The sequence below is a fragment of the Oreochromis niloticus genome, unplaced genomic scaffold, assembly GCF_001858045.2.
Source record: "Oreochromis niloticus isolate F11D_XX unplaced genomic scaffold, O_niloticus_UMD_NMBU tig00000658_pilon, whole genome shotgun sequence".
In the NCBI taxonomy this organism is placed as follows: Eukaryota; Metazoa; Chordata; class Actinopteri; order Cichliformes; family Cichlidae; genus Oreochromis; species Oreochromis niloticus.
In genome coordinates this window covers 79,221-98,225 of record NW_020327207.1, presented here as the reverse complement: position 1 = coordinate 98,225, position 19,005 = coordinate 79,221, and the positions used below count along the sequence as shown (strand labels likewise).

The window sequence follows — 19,005 nt, the reverse complement described above, 5'->3', positions numbered from 1 at the left end:
ATCCAGATGTTTCAAAATACTTGTTTCAATTCTGCGAACATAACTGCTGCAGTTAATGGACTAAAAGTCGTCACTTTTCACCCCTATTTATGGATTTAAGGATCAAAGGATCAAAGTGGTGGTAAGATTCTAAATATATGTGATGTCATTATCCCATAATGACATCACATATATAGGTTGTCACATGACATTTATCAGTAAAGTTACCATCTCTGTCACCCCCCCTCCAAAAAAATAAGTGCTATTGCAATAACCGATGTTTTCTACAGTCATCTGTGCTGACAGATGGTGGCATTTTAAAGCTGGGTCTTACTCTGCCCAGGCTGCTCTACCATAGAAGAAGAATGTAGACCTACAGTACCTTGAAAAACTTTCACACATTTTGTCACTTTACAACAACAAACGTAAATGGATTTTTTCTGAGATCTTCTGTGACAGACCAACACAAAGTACCAGATAACTGTAAAGTGAAAATGATGGACATGGTTTTCAGAATATTAAGCAAATAAAATCTGAAAAGTGTCATGTTGATTAGCTTTCAGTTCCCTGTACTCTGATACCCCTAAACAAAATCCAGTGATATCAATTGCCTTTAGAAGCCAACCAAATTAGACAAGTTTACCTGTGTGTAATTTAGTCTCACTATAAATACTACAGCTCTGTGAGGGCCTCAGTAGTTGGTTACAGAACATTAATGAACAAACAGCTTCATGAAAACCAAGGAACTCACCAGGCAGGTCAGGGATAAGTTTAAAGCAGGTTGACCAAAAGTCATTAAAAGTCCCATCTGCAGTCTGCCAGGAACCATGTAGGGGACACAGCAAACAGTGGAAGAAGGTACTCTGATCAGACGAGACCAAAGTTAAACTTTCTGGCCTATATGAAAGGCGCTACATGTGGTGGGAAAAAGAACATCATCATCACCTCATCACCCTGAACGTGCCATCCCCACTGTGAAACATGGCAACATCATGCTGTGGGGATGTTTTCCTTCTGCAGGGACAGAGAAGCTGGTCAGAGATGATGGGAAGATGGATGGAGCTAAGTAAATGGGAATTCTGGAAGAAAACCTGTTGGAGGCTGCAAAGGACTCGAGCTTGGGATGTAGATTTACCTTCCAGCAAGACAATGACCCTAAATAGAGCTTGAGCTGCTTTACATTGAAGAATGGGCAAATATTTCAGTCTCTAGATGTGCAAAGCTGGTAGAGACATACTCCAAAAAATTGCAGGTGTAACTGTAGCAAAAGGTGGCTCTATGAAGAGCAGGGGGGTGAACAGAAATGCAGCCACACTTTTCCAAATTCATTTGCCTAGAATTTTGACAAACATGTATTACTTTCATACCTCTTCACAATTATGTGCTACTTTCATAGAAAAGGTCAATAAAAACATCTTTTGTTTGTGGTTTCAAGGTGACAAAATGTGTAAAAGTTCAAGAACTATGAATAATTTGTCAACTTCAAATCAGCACACAAGCACACATCAGTTCACATGCATGTACACATGTGCAGAGTAAAAGCATATGTGTGCATGCAACTTCAAAAGTTAAAGTAGAAAAAGACTGCAGACTTTAGGAACAATATGGAATGAGTGATAGTGTCATCACCTTTCCATGATTTGGAAATATTTGTTTCACTGTAACATTTGAATTCTCTTTTTTGTCACTTCAATGTCTCCCTCTTGTATCTTTGCTACACATTGGATATCATTTTTCTTACCATGATGATGCATGATCTTTAGTCTAAAATCATTTTAATGGCTTCAGGAAGTTGCCCCTCTGCTCCAAATTACTGTTTAATAGGCGATTTGTTCTTTACTCTAGTTTGTTCCTTGATTGTAAAATCTGGTATTTTTTCAAATTTGGCTCAGGGGCACCTGAAAGCCAGGAGACAATTTATTGTATTGGCCACAAACAATCTAATGGAGGAAAGATTTTCCCATAAATATTAATAAAGATTTCTATCAGAGCAAATTATCTCTCTCTCTAACCACGTCCTAACCTAGCAGTCATATATAGCCTTTAATTAATCCTGCATTTTTGTCAAAGACATTTGTCACCATGAAATTAAAAGTTTAAAACAGCAACACGTGAGCAGATTCACTGAGTAATCAGAAAAGTTTAGCATGAATCTGGACACTAGATTTAAGCTTGAAGTTTTAATCAAATATCACTTGGTAGAAGCTCCTTACCGTTTGAAGAAATCTCTTCTCAATCTGCTGTCCTCTTGCTTGCATCTTGTATTTTTTCCATCTGAGACTGACGTTATTCCATCTTAATTATTTTTCTCCGTGAAAAACACAGCAGCTCATCTCATCCCGGGGCGCCAGCGCCTCGAGCTCCGGGTCTCAGCAGAAAAGTGCCGATAAACGTTGCAGGCTGATCCAGGTTCTAGTATGTGACGTCACAGCTGGAACACTGTTACGCCTCTGCGTAACCATGGTTACAGGGGACGCTTTGGAGCTCAGCAGCAAAAGATTTCAGGTTAAACTCTAAAACCAAATAAAATCAATATACTGTACATGTGTGTAGTGTAAGCGTTCATTTTCTGGAAGAGGCTGTAAAACAGAGTTAAAAGGTGGCCGATGGCAGCCGTACTGAGGTGAGTTGTTGACGATATGTTTTGTGCTCTTATACACTGTTAGCCTGTTCTGGCTGGCGTTAGTGAGGCTGCTTTCAACTGGATGTCACATTGTTGAACTCTGATGATTAATGAACTCTCGATGTGACGATGGTAGAATGTAATTGTAACCCTGTGTTCATTTAGTCGTTTGATACCGTTTAATATCCAGTCCATCTGTCTGGTGTTTTTAACATGCCCTGGAATAATGTAAAGTTTTACAGTGATTTACGACTCTTTCGCGACAGTCAGCTGGGGAGTAAACTGTGGCGGTTCTCAGAGGTAGCTCATGTGAGCCAGCAGTGACATCTGTACATGCAGTAGCCTTAAAATGCTGATTATTTATTCTCCTGCTAGGTAAGAATTGGTGTTTTATACGTACATTGTTTCTTTCTATATGTTATCGTTTGGTTATGTTATGATGTGTGGTTAATGATGATTATTAGTGTGCTAATCGTGAATAAGCTAGTAAGCTTGAAAATTAGCAGCCATGTTAAGCGGACTTCGGTGATCAAGTTCGTGTGTGACTGTTTGGAACAGGGGCGATTCTAGGATTAGAGCTTTGGGGGTGCTGAGCACCCAGAGAGCTGCCCAGCCAGGCAAGATAAACTTTACACGTCACGATGAGACTTCTTCCCTGTCTCTGTCAGTCCCTGCATCCTTAAATGTCTCCAGTTGTCCCGAGTTCCCTCTGACTGTCTCCTTGGTGCATTTAAACCCCTGTTCCTCCCTGTCCTCATCGTCTGTTGTCTTCATCTCCGTTATCAGTCATCATAATTTTACCAACTCTGTGCAAGTCTGCAAATTTACAGCTCCTCACTCCACCAGGGCTCTGTTTGGCTCTTTCTGATACTGTGCTGCGGCAGTCATACAGACAACTGGGCGGTCCAAAAGTTGGCCTACCTATTTCTGGCTGAGGTTTTAGTAGAGTTGTGGCTGAACCACATAAAAATATAGCATTAATTTTAATCTCCCCAATCAATGATAATGTTATGTTGGAATGTTGTTAAAGAGGGTCAAAAATGTTTCAACCCAGTTTGTTTTGCAGATTCTGTATAGCAGCTTTAATATAGGGAGGACACAACGTCCAGACTGTATGAGTAAAATCAGGTTTTTTCTCTTCGCCACTTTAATAGTTTCTGTTTTGCCTGTCACTCTTCCCTGTCTGTTTTCTTACCTGGTTCTTCCTGACCTTGTACTTTCTCCTCGCGTTCCCCTCTTTCCTCTCTCCCTCTTTGGACTGACAATCATACACAAATAGATTGTATTCAATTTGATGAAAAATTACATTAATATGAAAAAATACTATTAAGATCACTAACAAAAAGTCCTCTCTCAGTCTACTTTCAACCAAAAGGCAAATAACCAAACCACATGAACATCTAATAAAAGATATAAAATATTGAAACACTGATCCAACATTATTCTTGATTAACGGATTATTTGATTTTACACTTTTACCTGAATGTGGCTCCTTTTTTTGAAAAAAAAACTTTCTTATATCCCTTATGAACCTGGCTGTCTCTCTGTACACAAACACACACACACACACACACACACACACACACACACACACGTCAACAGGAGTTATAAGGTTAATGGGCATTTAGTCAGTTAGCTAGTTAGTATCCATTTCAAACAGGAAAGTGGTAACAACAGTAGGCTACGGACAATTTTTAGTTTTAGATTTTAAATATGCTATATAAATTTCAATGGGAGCAACAGGACGGTCAAATGTCGCTGATTTTACTACAGAGCAGGATGGATTGTAGGGAAGCAAACATAGTCGGAAAACATGTTTTCAACACTGCAGGTTACCTGGGTGTAAGGTTTTTCAGCTAAAAAGAAACATGTTATGACTCCTACCTAACTATATAAAGAGTAACTGAAGGTTAAATGAAGCTAATATGTCCTGTTTTAAGCCAGGCACTTACACCTCCGCTCCGCTGCGTCTCCTGCCGCTCTGGCAGCAACAGCGCTAGAGCCAGAGAGCCGAGCTGGAACAAACCATTTTGGGAGGGGGGTGTTATCTATACTTTTGTTGTTAAAATGTTATGTTTCAACCGAGTACTGTATGGTTTTTATATTTTTAGCAGTGTGTCACACAGACAGCAAATATTGTCCAAAAAAAGTAAGAAATCTTTGGGGGTGCTTTGATTCATTTTGGGGGTGCTGAAGCACCCCCAAAAATGGGCTAAAATCGCCCCTGGTTTGGAATATGGCTGGCACTACTTTTAAGAAGCAAGCTAAAGGGATGTGTTTTAAAAAGGTGCAAGGACCTAACTCAGTGAGTGAGTGTGTTCAGTAAGTTGTCTTTCATGTTGTGCATTTGAACTAGCAGACTGTACTGTTGTTGTTTAGGGGCTATGAGCACACATGGGCTGTGTCCCAATCCAGCGACCGCACGTACACAAAGTAACACAAAGTACCAGAAGTGCGGAAGTGCGAGGCTTGTGAAACGGGACGGTCTAGCCCTCGTCACGCTGCTCAGGTTGCCTAGCAACCATGATACTAACCGCGAGAAACGTGTCATACAGCTTTGTGTGACAGAAATGAAGGAGAAAAATGTTTAGTTGGTCCTTCATTTTTGTCATGACATCACTTTGAGTATCTGAGGCTGAGACCACGTGACTGTAAAACATGATAGTTGTTCTTCATTTCTGTACAACAGTCATTTTAAGATTAGTTAGTAAATAACAATTAGCTCATGTTGTTCATGAGACTAAAATCATTTAACTTTGGTAATGTAAATATAATATGGCCAATGTTATATAGAGAAGGAGGATTTAGTGTTTGTGTTATTACGAGTGCTAAACAAGAAGAGTTCCAGATGGTCCAGTGGACACATGTGTGACTCCTGTGATTAAAGCATCTTTCTTTCAGCTTAACGAGTGAACCGTCAGCTCGTTCAAACACACGTTAAAGTCCGTTTGGCTCGACACCACCGAACAGAGGCAGCAATATAACATAGCTAACATTAACAGTGCAGTGAATCCTGCTTGTGCCGTCATATTCAGGACTGCAAACCGAGCAGCATCACTGACTTTCAGCTTGTTGTGTTTGTGGATTTATGACTGACTTTAATTATCCACAAAATCATCACATTCTCTGTCAGATTAAGGTCAACTATATATATATTTAGAAGTAGAGGCTTTAAAACCAAGTTAGTACAAACATCACTAATGTCACATAACTTTGCCGACATGTAATGTTTTAATGTTCTTCATTATTAAAGTTTACTCTTCGGCCGCTCCGCTTCAGCTCTCTACTGTATTTTTCGGCAAAATTATCCACACCCAGCACTGCCTATGAATTGTGGGATATATGGGACCACGAAGTGTACAGCGGACCACACTTCAAATTTGGAGTACACTTGGGATTGGGACAGCCGTCGTCATGTCGCTGTGATGTAATAGGTCTCAAAATGCGTACTCAGGAGCGTGCGGTCGCTGGATTGGGACACAGCCATGGTCTGTAGCTGTGTCAGAGCAAGCTTGTGTGAGCCAGCGGTGATATCTGTACATGCAGTAGGCTTTTAAAATACTCATGTTTCATTCTCCTGCTAGCAGTGGAGGAGACTTTTCTGCTGAGGAAGAGGCCGTGCTGTCCTGCCGTCCTACTGGTGCCATTGAGGGATCAGCGGCTGCTACATGTTCTTGTTTGGACTGAAGGACTCACAGACACGTTTCATATTTAGCTCTATAAAAGATTTTAAAAAAGATTATTTTAAAATGTTTTCCTGGCCAGCCATTTTCTTATTCACACAGGCTGCATGGAGACCTTTTGGTTATTGCCACAGACGCTTTCTCTTACTACGGATGGAGGATGTTGCAGTTTTACCACCCATGGACTGAGAAAGGACTCAATAAGTAATCTGTTCACATATTCCAGGGTTAAACACAAGTGAGTCTCAATTTGATATTAAGTGAAGTGTTGGTAACTGATGCCAATATCTCCCTGTTTAAATCCCATTCATATAAGGGACGCTGATTTTATCCTGCTACAAACATATTCAGCCAGTGTTAGTTAAGTTTCCTGTACACATGTAAAGCAGATGTGAGAGAGGCTGTGATGAAGTCCTGGAGTTTTTAAGGATGTACGTGCTGCAGTCCAGAATATGAATATGTTGGACACAGGTGGTAAAGTGCTGTCACACCCTGAATAAACTGTGCTCTGTTCTTTGGTAAGATGACATATTTGTTACATAATCATATGGTTTATCAGAGGGGAAGTTTTAGAATACTAGAGTCCAAGGTTAGGTGCAATAATATTCAACCGTAATATTAGTTTATAACTAGGTCTTGTCAGTTAGCCAGTGTTGTGTCAAAAAGTCATGTCTGCCATAAACTAATTCCCAGTATTTGTCAAAAACCAGTTGATCATATTTAAACTGCTATAGACAACTTTTTATGTATCCCTCATGAGTGATATTGAGTCATCTTGTGCCACAAACAACATTCCTGTCACAAGGTAGAAGCTGCAACGATGTTTTGGCAGTGATTTTTACTTCTTATTCTTTCATTTGACATTAAAATGACTTTTTTAAAGAGCAGAAACTGCAACTAATATAATAATAGTTCTCTAAACATATTATAAGTTTCCCAAAAGGACTGGGTTGGTTTTAATATAACACAGAGTTATAAATATACTTGAAAAAATGGGTCGTTATTAAGTTTGATATATCCCCTTTTGTAAATCATGCTCACTAAAGTCTGTTTACCAACATAAGTAAAGACACTGGAAATCAGTTTTTGTCAGACGATGACTTTTTGTCACAACACTGGAGGTGAAGCAGGTATGATCCTTCATATCTGTGAAGGTGCAGACATAAGTTCAGACATCCCTGGATGTTTAAGAGTTTACAATTTCTCTGGTTCATTGGCTTTAGTCAGTCAGTCACTAATTACTCAAGATTAGTTCCCAAGTACTCCAGAATTCAAAGAAATATTCAGGGGACTCGGCGATGTGCTTTCCCACAGGTGAACTCAGGTGAAATGAAAGAAGTAGTGGATTACCCTCCTCCTCTGGTACAATGATAACTCAGAAAAGCTCCTGGGAGTAATGAGATCAGGCTCAGAAGTGGTTCTAAGAATGTATATCTGTATTTATAAATGACATCCTTAAGTAATGCTTAAATAATGAGGAGATTAAGCAGTGACCAGTGACACGTTTAACAATGTGTCATTGTGTCATTCTATGTTTGTTTATGAGAACAAGATCCTTGTTTTCTATCAAATAACCTAAAAAATGACTGACTGCACCTTTAAAAATACTAACTGAAATAAACCAAGATAAGCCAGCAGTCCATAATGTGTGCACTATGTCACTAAAGTTATTGTCACTGCAAATGTAAAAGTAGACAGAAATGAACCACAGAAGAAGTGACATGACTTTGAGGACAGATGTGATCAGGTGGAAAGTGCAGGAAGCTGACTGATGTCCATCTGTGGCTGCATTAAATGTTGGCCTGTCCTGTATCAGCCATTCAGGATTTTCTTTGATGAACATTTAGCTCTTATGGCATGAACTTGCTCAGTGCATTATTATTGGCTTTTCTACAGTCTGGTATTTGTTTAATAATTGATTGATACAGTGCATTAAATAAGATGTTAAAAACCTCATCATCATATCAAACATGATAGATTTGTTTGGCACATGCTGACTGCTTTCTAATTATAACCAGAACAGGAGGCGAGAGCAGAGAACAAGAGTGCAGCAGTTTGGTGGAAGGTGAAGAAGAGGTGAGCATCCAAAAGACGAGCAAGAGGACAGTTTCATAGGAGACATCACAGCACAATAAAAGCTGTAAGAGCAGAGATTCATTCATATTTTTACTATTTTTCCTTTTACTCCCGCTGCCTACAATAAATCAAATATAAAGAACAAACAAGAACTCAAATTGCATTGTTGTTCAGTATAATTCTGTGACTTCAACCTTTAGCTAACGTATAACGTTTGACATTTCATATAAATGTGACTATAACATACAGTCAATTATATTAAAAAGGTGTTACTGAGTGAAACCTCCAAAGTCTGGATTTAGCTCCAGTGTTTTAAGATCCCAGCAGCGCTCGTATTTATGGCCACATTGTTCAGAGAGACGAGCTTTCTGGGTGCTGACTCAGAGGGACCACTTTAGTTCACTGAAACTTTAATGCCAGTTTAGTCTCAGACATTAAACTGGACACGTTTTGAATCTAATTGATAATAACAGCTCGATGCAACAGTGTTAGTGTGACGCCCTGCATATTTGAAGGATTACGATAAACCTCCGTTCTTACTGAATCTCTAACATTGATCTGCCTGCATCATTTTTAAACAGTTTGTGTTGTTGTTGTGTTACTGTGCACAGAGAAACTCACCTGATGTAGTGGTAAGGTCATGTTCACCACTAGATGGAGACAACCTGGCACAGGTATTTTCTCTGGGGTGGGAATTTTTGTTTACATAGAAAGCAAAAGAAAAAATGTCTTGAGGTCTTTGCAGTGTTTTGTGCTTTTCAGATATTATTAAATTCCGCTCTTTTGAATTTCTTTGGCGACAGAGAAAGACTGGACTCAAAAAATGATCTTTATTTTTACATTTGTGGAAATGGAGACCCGCCACACGAACACACAAGCTCAGCTCTGAATTCTTTGCCAGCTGCATATATATTTCTGCACTGCGTCACACCGACACACAGTTTACTTTTTGTCTGGTTTCCTGTATTTTATACGCCTGTGCAGCTCTGCACTAAAACTTCCTGTTCTCTGCAGCAGCATGCAGTTTCCTGTCAGTACTCTGTGACATTGTGCTCAAACTGGTGTTCTCCCAGTCTGGCCTCATTAAAACAAAATAAACAGAAAATAAGCATTAAGAATATATATTTATTTCATAACAATACACATGGAAACTTCACACAGACAAACACACACACAAAACAACAAAATTTACGTCTCATTTTGAGAATTTCACCACTTTTACTTTTCATGGAAAATAACTTGTTACATGATATCATTTAAAATAAGTTTGTCAGTGAGTGGCTGCCACATAAGTATAAATCTAAATCACACATGTGGGTAGGGCTGCATAGTCAGTAAAAGTCTCCAAGGCTCTGCAGAGCTCCAAACCTCCTCTGCCACAAACAGAAGCATCAAAAATGTGCGCTGGGAGCTTCATGGAAGGATTTCTACAGCCAAGCAAATCTATATGTGTGTGGCCAAGAAGCTCAGTCCATGTAGGGTATCTTAGCACAGTTTGTGTCAGTCAGGTCAGCTAGTGGGAGGGCAGAGAGGGCAGCCTTTACAGTATTTTATTGTAGAGTGACAGGAACTGCCTATGAGCTTCTAATCAGGCAGAAGTGTTGACAGAAAACATATCAAAGGAAATACATTGATCAAAATCAAAGAAGATAAATATTTATGTGATGTTCTATTTTCCTGAGAGCTGATTGGCTGTGATGACTCCTTCAAGTACTACATGAAACTTTGTCCTGCTAGTTAAGCCCGCTGTCTGTTCTCAGGCCTCCTCCTGTTTCACTGGCATATATCCATCACCAGAGGGCTCCACTGACCTGCCTGCTGACATCAGAGCACACCCCTGTGTCATGTGACCTGTCCCAAGCAAGTTCAAAGGCAGCTGTGGTAGAGAGAGCAGGGAGTTTAGTAGAGCACTGGAAGGATGAGGTGGAAACGGTAGATTCAGTGGACGTGGCGTCCTCCATCTGCCTCCATGCTCTCTTTACTGGCCTCTAAAATCACTTCTAAAAACTTCTCCTGTAGCTGCTTTTGTTTAAATGTTTAGCATTTAGAATTCAACTGTCATACATGTCTAAATACAGGGTTACAAAATACAGTTTGCATCTAATCAGTAAGTGCAATAAGAGCAGATTATATACAGTAAGTTCAGTAGAGAGCAACATGTACTGGTCTATACAGATAAGGGTAGTATAAGTGGTGAAATAGTCATGAACAGAGAGACCAAACATACAGCTGAACAAATGTATAGCATACAGATGTTTTATATTGCTGTACAGACGGGCAGATTTACAGGTGTACTATGAACAAATATACAGATGTGCTACATATATACAGATGTATCGGTGTGAGGTAAACAGATCTACAGAGCTATGAATATATCTAGAGCAGTGGAAGTGTAGCTCTCTGAACAGACTAGTGACCAGTGTAGGCACTATAACAGAGACTCTGTCAGTGTCCTAAAACTACAGCAGTAACCAGTGTGAGCATGTGGTGAATGTTGATAATGACCATGGTCACTGGGAGGAGGAGTGTAGAAGGGTTCAGTGAGTGTGGATGGAAAGGTTCAGCAGGAGGCTGAGTTCAGCTGTGAGGAAGAAGCTGCTCCTAAACCTGCTGGTTTTAGTCTGAAGGCTCCTGTAGCGCCTCCTGGAGGGGAGGAGGAGCTGGAGGAGTTTCTTGGCAGGATGAGAGGAGTCCCTGAGAATGATGCATACTCGGCATAGACATATCTTCTTGTGGACATCCTCAATAGCAGGAAGTGGAGTCCCTGTGATGTGTTGGGCAGTTTTCACCACCTGCTGCAGTGCCTTGCGGTCAGCAACAGAGCAGTTCCCACACCAGACTGTGACACAGTTGTTCAGGATGCTCTCTATCGTACAGTGGTGGAAGTTACCCAGTATGTCAGCAGACAGGTGGTTCTTCTTCAGGGTCTTCAAGAAAGAGAGGAGCTGATGGGCCTTCTTGACCAGGCTGCAGGTGTTAGTTGACCAGGACATATTCTCAGAGATGTGGACCGCCAAGAACTTGAAGCTGGAGACCCGTTCAACAGCTGTGCCATTTATGTAGATGGGGGCGTGGGTGTCTGTCTCCTCTCTCCTGAAGTCCACAGTGAGCTCTTTGGTTTTGCTGGTATTCAGGAGCAGGTTATTGTCAGCACCACACAGATAGGTGCTTTATTCTTCCCTGTAGCAGACTCATCGTTGTCTCTGATGAGACAGTCACCGTGGTGTCATCTGCAGACTTGATGATGGAGTTGGATGCATACTGAGGTCTGCAGTCATAGAGGAACGGGCTCAGCACACAGCCCTGTGGAGTGCCAGTGTGAGTGTGATGGTGGTAGAGCAGTTATGGCCTGGCCTAACATGCCGGGGTCTGTTAGTCAGAAAGTCCATGATCCAGGTACAGATGGAGTTGTTGAGTCTAAGATCCACACGTTTGGTGATCAGCTTGGAGGGAAGAACTTTACCTGTGCTGATCTGAAGTCAACTAACAGCCTTCTTACATAAGTATTGCATAAATATCTGAGTACATGTTGCAAGAAACTGCATTCCCAGATCACATCCAGTGTGTGCTGGTGCAGCAATGCTACAAAAATGTTCCACGTGGTTGTTTTTGTTCTTCCTACTGGTGATGATCCAGTGGAGCTCCAGTCACTCCAGGCTGGTGGTGCCACAAAACAGACTGCAAAAACACCTGTGCGTCCATGACTGATGCTGCTGCTTCACTTCTTTATGAATTGATCTTTTTACGACTGTTCACTTTGGACGAGCAGGAAACAGCTGACTTGTGGCTTTGCAGGAGGATTCCCTTTAACAACAAGAGCATGCACACAGTTTGTTTAGGCCACCATGAAGAGCTCACATTGTAAATCACAAAGAGCCAGTATATGATACTGCAGCTTCCACTCACTGTGACAGGAGGGCTCGTAGGAGGTGATTACACTCTGCTTCATTGGGTTCCAGTTCAGATTAACACATGGAAGGACGGAAACTGGAAACAAATGTTAGTTAATTTACTGTTAGAAAACATTCAGTGAAAACAATATCGATTTGTCTGTTTGGCTTCAAATCTGAGTCTCCAAAAGCCAGTCAGACAGTAGAGTTGGTATAAACAGAGAGAGGAGAGGAAGCTTCTTTTAGACACAGGAAGGAAAATATTTAGATTCACTTCAAAGGATAATTCTCTATTTTTAGCACTTTCCACTTTCATGCCATTAAACTCTAATTAGCTTTACTTTCACTTAAGATACATGAAGACAGAAAAGTAAGAGTGTGATTCTGGCAAAAGATAAAGTTTCTCATTGTTAAAGGTCCCTGCTCACTGACCCCTCTGTCTCTTAACTGCTGTATATGTGCTGGATTATTTGGACACAGTTAGACTGTGATTGTATCTGTGGGGCTTAGAGACAATGACATTTGTTCACACAGTGGATTCATTTTCAAAGATCAGGGAGCTTTAGGGCTGGTCTCACATTAACTGGCTCTAGGTGACAGAAAGTGCTGCAAGGACTGAGAACAAACAGTGTTCATTTGGTGCACATTATGACAGCTGGGATTTATGTGTTGTGTATATTATGTGTTGAGGTTGTGTCTTTGTGACTGAGGTCCTTACTGGCGGTGAGATTTGTATTGAGCGTGCAGTGCAGAGTGATCAGATGTGCTGTTCCACAAACGGGATGTTTTTGTAGTCACTGTAGCGAGTGAGATCTGTGAGAAATAAACCAGGAGAGATCAAACAACAGATCCATGATACAATCAAAATGAAGAGAAAAGGCTCACTGTGTGGAAGGCTGAGACACTCGTCACTCTGCAGACGAGCAGCAGAGACAGTTCAACAGGCCACAGAGTATTTTCCCAGAAGTCTCGGGATCATCGAGATGTTTTCTGGCAGAACTGAGAGCAGCCTTTGTTTCTTTTGCTCAGCAGGGTTTCCATCTTACAGTGTGATTTAGCAGGTGGGGAATCCTAAAATCAGCTGCAGTGGCTCTTTGTAGAAACTGAAATCAACAAGATGTAAGCAGGTATTTGATGAGCTGTCCTGGCTGATTTCCACCCTCAACACTGACAGTTTCCACCGTCTTTTTTCTACATGTAAGCATCACCAGCTGAAATTCATGTTCATCTCTGTTACACTTGATGTAACCACGAGCACCACAGCCACTGTCACACAGTTCTTTACTGTAAACTAACCTGATTATCCTGCACTAACCTGCAGAGGACTTTCATGTGCTCTTTAAATAACACAGTTAGTTTGCTTTGCAGCAATATGAGAACGTGAAGACTTCCATGTAAGCTTTCAGTTTATATCCCACTGAGCCGTCCTTACCTTTAAATATAAGCTCTCCTCTTCCTGTCCTGTATTCTTTCTCCATCTCTGCGTGAAGTTATCTCCAACTCTTTTCCCTGTGTGTCCCTGTGAAATACAGCAACTGGACCTTTAGCTGCAACACACTGTGAGACAAACTGCACAAAAACAGTTTGTGTGTTTGCTGATGTTTGTTGAGCTGATAGAAACGTTGCATTTGAAAATACCTGCCACAACATGTTACTCTCTTTATGCTTGATCGTCTTCTGTAGGACTCGTTAGATGATGAAGTACTGCAGCCACAGCTTATGGACACCTGCAGTCGTTGCAGAGCTGTGCCAAAAAACTAAAACCACACAGCGGCCCACTTGGACCCTTTACTGTGGCACACGTCATGTATGTGTGCCATAGTAAAGTTCTGTGACATCCCCTGGTGATTATTTCAAAGAGGACGGTACGCTCAGAGTGACAGAAACAATGACCCCCTGCAAATGTGTTAAACCAAAAGTAACAACAAAATGTCAGATATTTGTTTCAGAATGTAATGAGGAAAAGTAAAAAGTACTCCAGTAAAGCACAGATACCTGAAAATTCTACTTTAGTTCAGTAGAGTACAAAGTATTTGTACTTTGTTACTTATCCCTTGTGATGAACCTTAACTGAGGCGAGTGGGTCGTGCAGCTCTTTGTTGTTCTGTTTTGGACCTTTTGGATGCCCGGCCGCTCCGAGGAAGGTTTCCATCTGTGGATAATGGCTCTCACTGTGGTTTGGTGGAGTCCCGTAGCTTTATAACCCTGTCCACACTGATCTCAATTCATTTGTTGCTGAATTTCTTAGGATGCTGGCATGAAGTCTGGCTTTGGAGGAGCTTCTGGTCTGTGACACACAAACAGTTCATTTATCTTAATAATAAACATTTTCATTTACAAAGTGCATTCTGTGTTTACTTGTGTTGTTGTGTAATATTTAGATGTGATGGTCTGAAACATTTAAGTGTGACACTTTTTCACACTATGGTATTTTATTTTTGATATATTTTTGGAGCGATCATGATCGGCCACCTAGACCCAAAATGCCAGGGCTGCTTTCTGTCAGTGTGACATATTTAACTGTTTTTCTACATGATAATGAAAAAGCTGCTGTGACAGAAATCTGTTGGCACGGCCAACTTAAATCGTAAGAAATAAAGGTGTACAAATATAGAAAAAAGCCCTGACAGCTCATTGCCCAGACTGCAGTTTTTTCCTTCTGATTTTTAAACTGTAGTCGTGAAAAATCCACAAATTTCTGTAGCAAAAAGTGAAAAACAAACTTTTCTGTTATTTAACTGTTATTTGCTTGACAACTTTGTGTAGCATGAATGGAAATAAAGGAGGTTTTTATTACTAGGAGAAGCTGTAACACTTATAAAAACACATTTAAAGACCAAATTCATGCTTGTGCTGGTTTGTCCTTTCCTATCCTTTTGATCAGTTCTGCACTCAGCTTTGCAGTCTATCATTGAAATGCTGCTCATTTGACATTTTTGCTTCATCACTTTTTCCCAACACACCAGCTTTTAAACCCCCGTCTCTCTGCGTGCCTGGCCTGCATGATATGGTCCCTGTCTTTGCATGTGATTGGCTGCATGCTGTGCAGTCAAAACCAGAGTCAGAAAGCCAACCAGACAATAAAGTTGGTATAAACAGAGAGCAGCCATAAAGAGAGGAGCTGAAGCTGAGTGCAATACCTGCACCAGACTCAGCATGAGACTAAAAAGGTGCAGCTTGAACTGTCAGGCAAAATACTCTGTATGGAATGAGAATGGATGTAGGAAGAATGTAGGAATGATTAATGGAATAATGAGCAGAATTAATAGATTCACTTGAAAGGATCATTTTCAGATCATTGCCATTAATAAGAAGCTGTACATAGTAGTTCGCCCTGTGCACTCTTTAATCTTTAAAATGAGTCAAGAGAAAATTATATATGGTGGTTTTGCACGTCTCCTCTATGTGTGCGTTTTAAGCAGGTTTAATGTTTTATCTGTTATATCAGGTGTGTATTTATACAAAATGAAATTATTTCAAACAGCTGATGCAATATTTAATGTTGCTTTATCCTGACACTATGGAGTCTTACTGTTTTTAATTGTGGAGTGGAAGGTAGGGCTGGGCTATATCATACCGTTCATGGTAATACCGGTGTAATTTTGGGCAACGATAGGAAAATGAAATATCGCAATAGAATATGTGTAAAACGCGCATGCGCAGTGCCTTTGTTTACATACGCACATGGCGGCGACGCAGAATGAGAAGAGCGAAAGTGGATCGTTAAATGAAACAGATGAACCAGAACTGGTTTGTAAAAATGCTGCAACTTCAGTGGTGTGGAACTGGTTTAGCTTTCGTCCGTCAGATACACAACAAAGCACTATTTTTGGTAGCGCATGCTAGCGGGCCGTCGTTATTACCGTGTTGTTTGGAAAATACGGGACACTTAAAATCAATCCTTTGATTTTTCTGAAAATTGACAGTGTCCCTTATAATCCCGTGTGCCTTATGTATGAATTCTGGTTGTGTTTACTGACCTTGAAACGATTTTATGTACACGGCGCTCGAAAATCTGTCAAATGTTTCAGTACGACTTTGCTAAGTTACGAAGCCGCACTGCTGGATGGATTGTCGGAGCATTACAGCTATCATAGGCAGAAGCCTCGCGGAGTGATACGTACTGTACTTCAACATAATATCACCGTATTGTGTGTGTATAACCTCTTTTTAAGTTTTGTGGATATTATACATGGTTATGCTGAGGATATGTCGGCCAGTTTCCACTGGAAATGCCTTTTGGTTAAACTGTCAGCGAGGAGTTTGCACTGTTACATTTTTATATAACGTTAATGCACATAAAAAACAGCTGCTTAAGTGAAAATACATTGATGGGGTTTTTTGCACTAATAAAGTTGTGAAGCTGTAAAGTATTTTGTCTAGTATCAATTATATTGTCAGTTATATCGTTATCGCAAATTTTCAAATGTATATCGTGATAAATATTTTCGGTCATATCGCCCTGCTCTAGTGGAAGGTCTGCTAGTTTTTTAGACTGACTGTTATTGATAGTGTCAGCTTTGACTGAAGGACGTCTTCTTTTGCGCATGCGGGCCGCTTTGAGGGTTCACACTAGAGCGCGTTTGCTGTCGCATGTTATTTGTAGTGTGAACAAGCAGACAAAAAAATCGGATTTGATCAAAAAATCGGAATTGAGCATCAGGATCTGCAGTGTGAACGTAGCCTAATTTCAGCTAAAGCACGCACAACGCGCTCTGTTTAGACCCAGAGCAAACAGTATTGTTTGACTGATGGCCTTAATATAAAGACTTCAGACTTTATGTTTCCCAATTTTTGCTTTAAGTTAATTTGTTAATTACATAATGATGTAAATAACCTAATAATCATCCTTATTGCTGTTTTAGAGGAGCGGTGCTTCAAAAGAGAAAGTGTCCCAGATCAGATTTGAAAATATTGGATTTGTGTCGTTCACACTGTCACACCATGATCAGATATGGGTCACATATGGTCAAAAAAATCGGATTTGTTGCGCTTTTGCCTGCAGTGTGAATGCAGCCTGAAAGGTAGCAGCAAACTACTGTGAAAGCTACTGTGACACGAGCTTTCACAGTAGCTTTTCTAACTTACTAGTTAGTAAGTCTGTAGTTCCTGCCTTGTTTAAACCATTGTGTTAGTAATTCCAGCTTTGTTTCTGAGTCCTGCACTTTTGGTCTTCACTCTGACTGCCACACACAGGTTATTAAGACAGTCACATTACTGTGGACCTTTGACCTCTTCCTTAAGGTCAAATAAGGTCAAACTTTCATAAAATGCTTTTTCATATTTAAACTATGCTTAAAATTCTACTGCCTTTGTTTGCATTTTCATTAGGAAATAATAATACAGATTCTAAATATGACATTGGCCACAAAATGTGTTATTTCTTCAAAGACAGTATTGTAAAGCCAAAGAATACATCAGAAATATAAGAGTATTGTGGTGAAAGTAAACAATCCCCAGAGAATTAGCTGCCTCGGCAGAGAGTTGCTCTGACTGCTTCTTTCTTTAGACAATAATTCTGATAGCAAAAAAAAGACTGTTTTTAGCCTGAATGAAGGTTTGCTTCTTGTTATTTGAGTCTGTTGTTCTGAATTTGAATCTGCTGACTAATACAAATTAATCTTAAAATGCATTTAGATAATCCCTTCATGTTTTTGATTGCACATATAGATGAATTTATATCAAAATTAATTAAATAGCTAAAGTGTTACATTCTGTTTGGTTGAAGTATTTTAAATTAATTTTAAGTTAAACACTGTAATGTCATTTAAAAATCAAACATTTAAACATTATTTAAACATAAACATTATTGTTTTTTCCACTTCAGTAAAATCTGAATGTTGACTTCACTGGAACAAACAGGTTTTATCTGCTCATGCTGGCTGTTTCCAGTTAAAGGGGAGAACAGAGTCCCATCACTGATGACTGATCACTTTCTGCTCATACTTTTAAGTTTAGTATGATTTTATTAGCTATAAAACTGTCCCAGTTTCATTGAGCGCTGAGGATGAACCAAAAGATTACCGTCTGTGTGCTTAACTGGTGACAGATTGAAGATAAGACATCTGTGTGTGTGCTGATGTGTTAACGTTAAAAATATGTCGTCTGACTGCTCAGACTGAGTCAGAGTTCACATGCTGACGTGTGGAGACATGAAACCTTGTTGTAGCTGCAGGTGTGAACACACTGATCCCAGATCAGCTGTATTTGTAACATGAACATTTCTGCTGCAAAGCTTCAAATGTTCAGCATGTTTCTCTGTTTCCAGTCTATAGATCCAGACACACTTTCTACCTTCACCTGTGCAGTAAAGACTGAGAGCAGAGCTGAAACCGTCCAATCAGTGAGCAGCATCAACACCTGAGCTTCATTCAGACTCTGTTATTGAAGATGTTGTTGGTACAAAGTTCATCTGCTGCTCCCATGAATCCATGAAAGATTTATTTCACTGAATGTTTCTTCAAAGCTCATTTCAACCTGTTGAAGTCATGAATGAAAGTGCAGACTGAGAGTGGATCACATGATGTTTAAGGTGTGTCATGTGACATGTTCAGTATTGTCACACATGTCTAGATTGTCCCTGATATCATAACTGCTTGCGACCTAAAATCCAAGTACATTTGCAATGTCCTCCCATATCTTGGCAAGGACCCCAATCGTCCCAGTGGGGAGAGACTGTCTGAAAATGTAGTGATGAGGCTGATGGAACCATTCCTAGACAAGGGCAGAAATGTTACCACGGACAATTTCTTCA

At 40.2% G+C, this 19,005-nt stretch overlaps 1 long non-coding RNA gene across 2 annotated transcripts; it reads left to right on the top strand.

Annotated features, from left to right (window-relative positions):
- Positions 1 to 1,950: 1,950 nt before the first annotated feature.
- LOC109199452 (uncharacterized) lies at positions 1,951 to 18,704 on the top strand. Of its 2 annotated transcripts, XR_002059857.2 has the most exons (5): positions 1,951 to 2,602; positions 2,869 to 2,977; positions 8,304 to 8,425; positions 8,973 to 9,035; positions 9,165 to 9,535. It is a non-coding gene; the product is annotated as an uncharacterized LOC109199452 (long non-coding RNA). The 2 variants fall into 2 exon arrangements; XR_003217376.1 differs by lacking the exons at positions 8,973 to 9,035; positions 9,165 to 9,535 and adding an exon at positions 18,520 to 18,704 and having other exon boundaries at positions 1,956 to 2,602.
- The last annotated feature ends 301 nt before the right edge of the window (positions 18,705 to 19,005 follow it).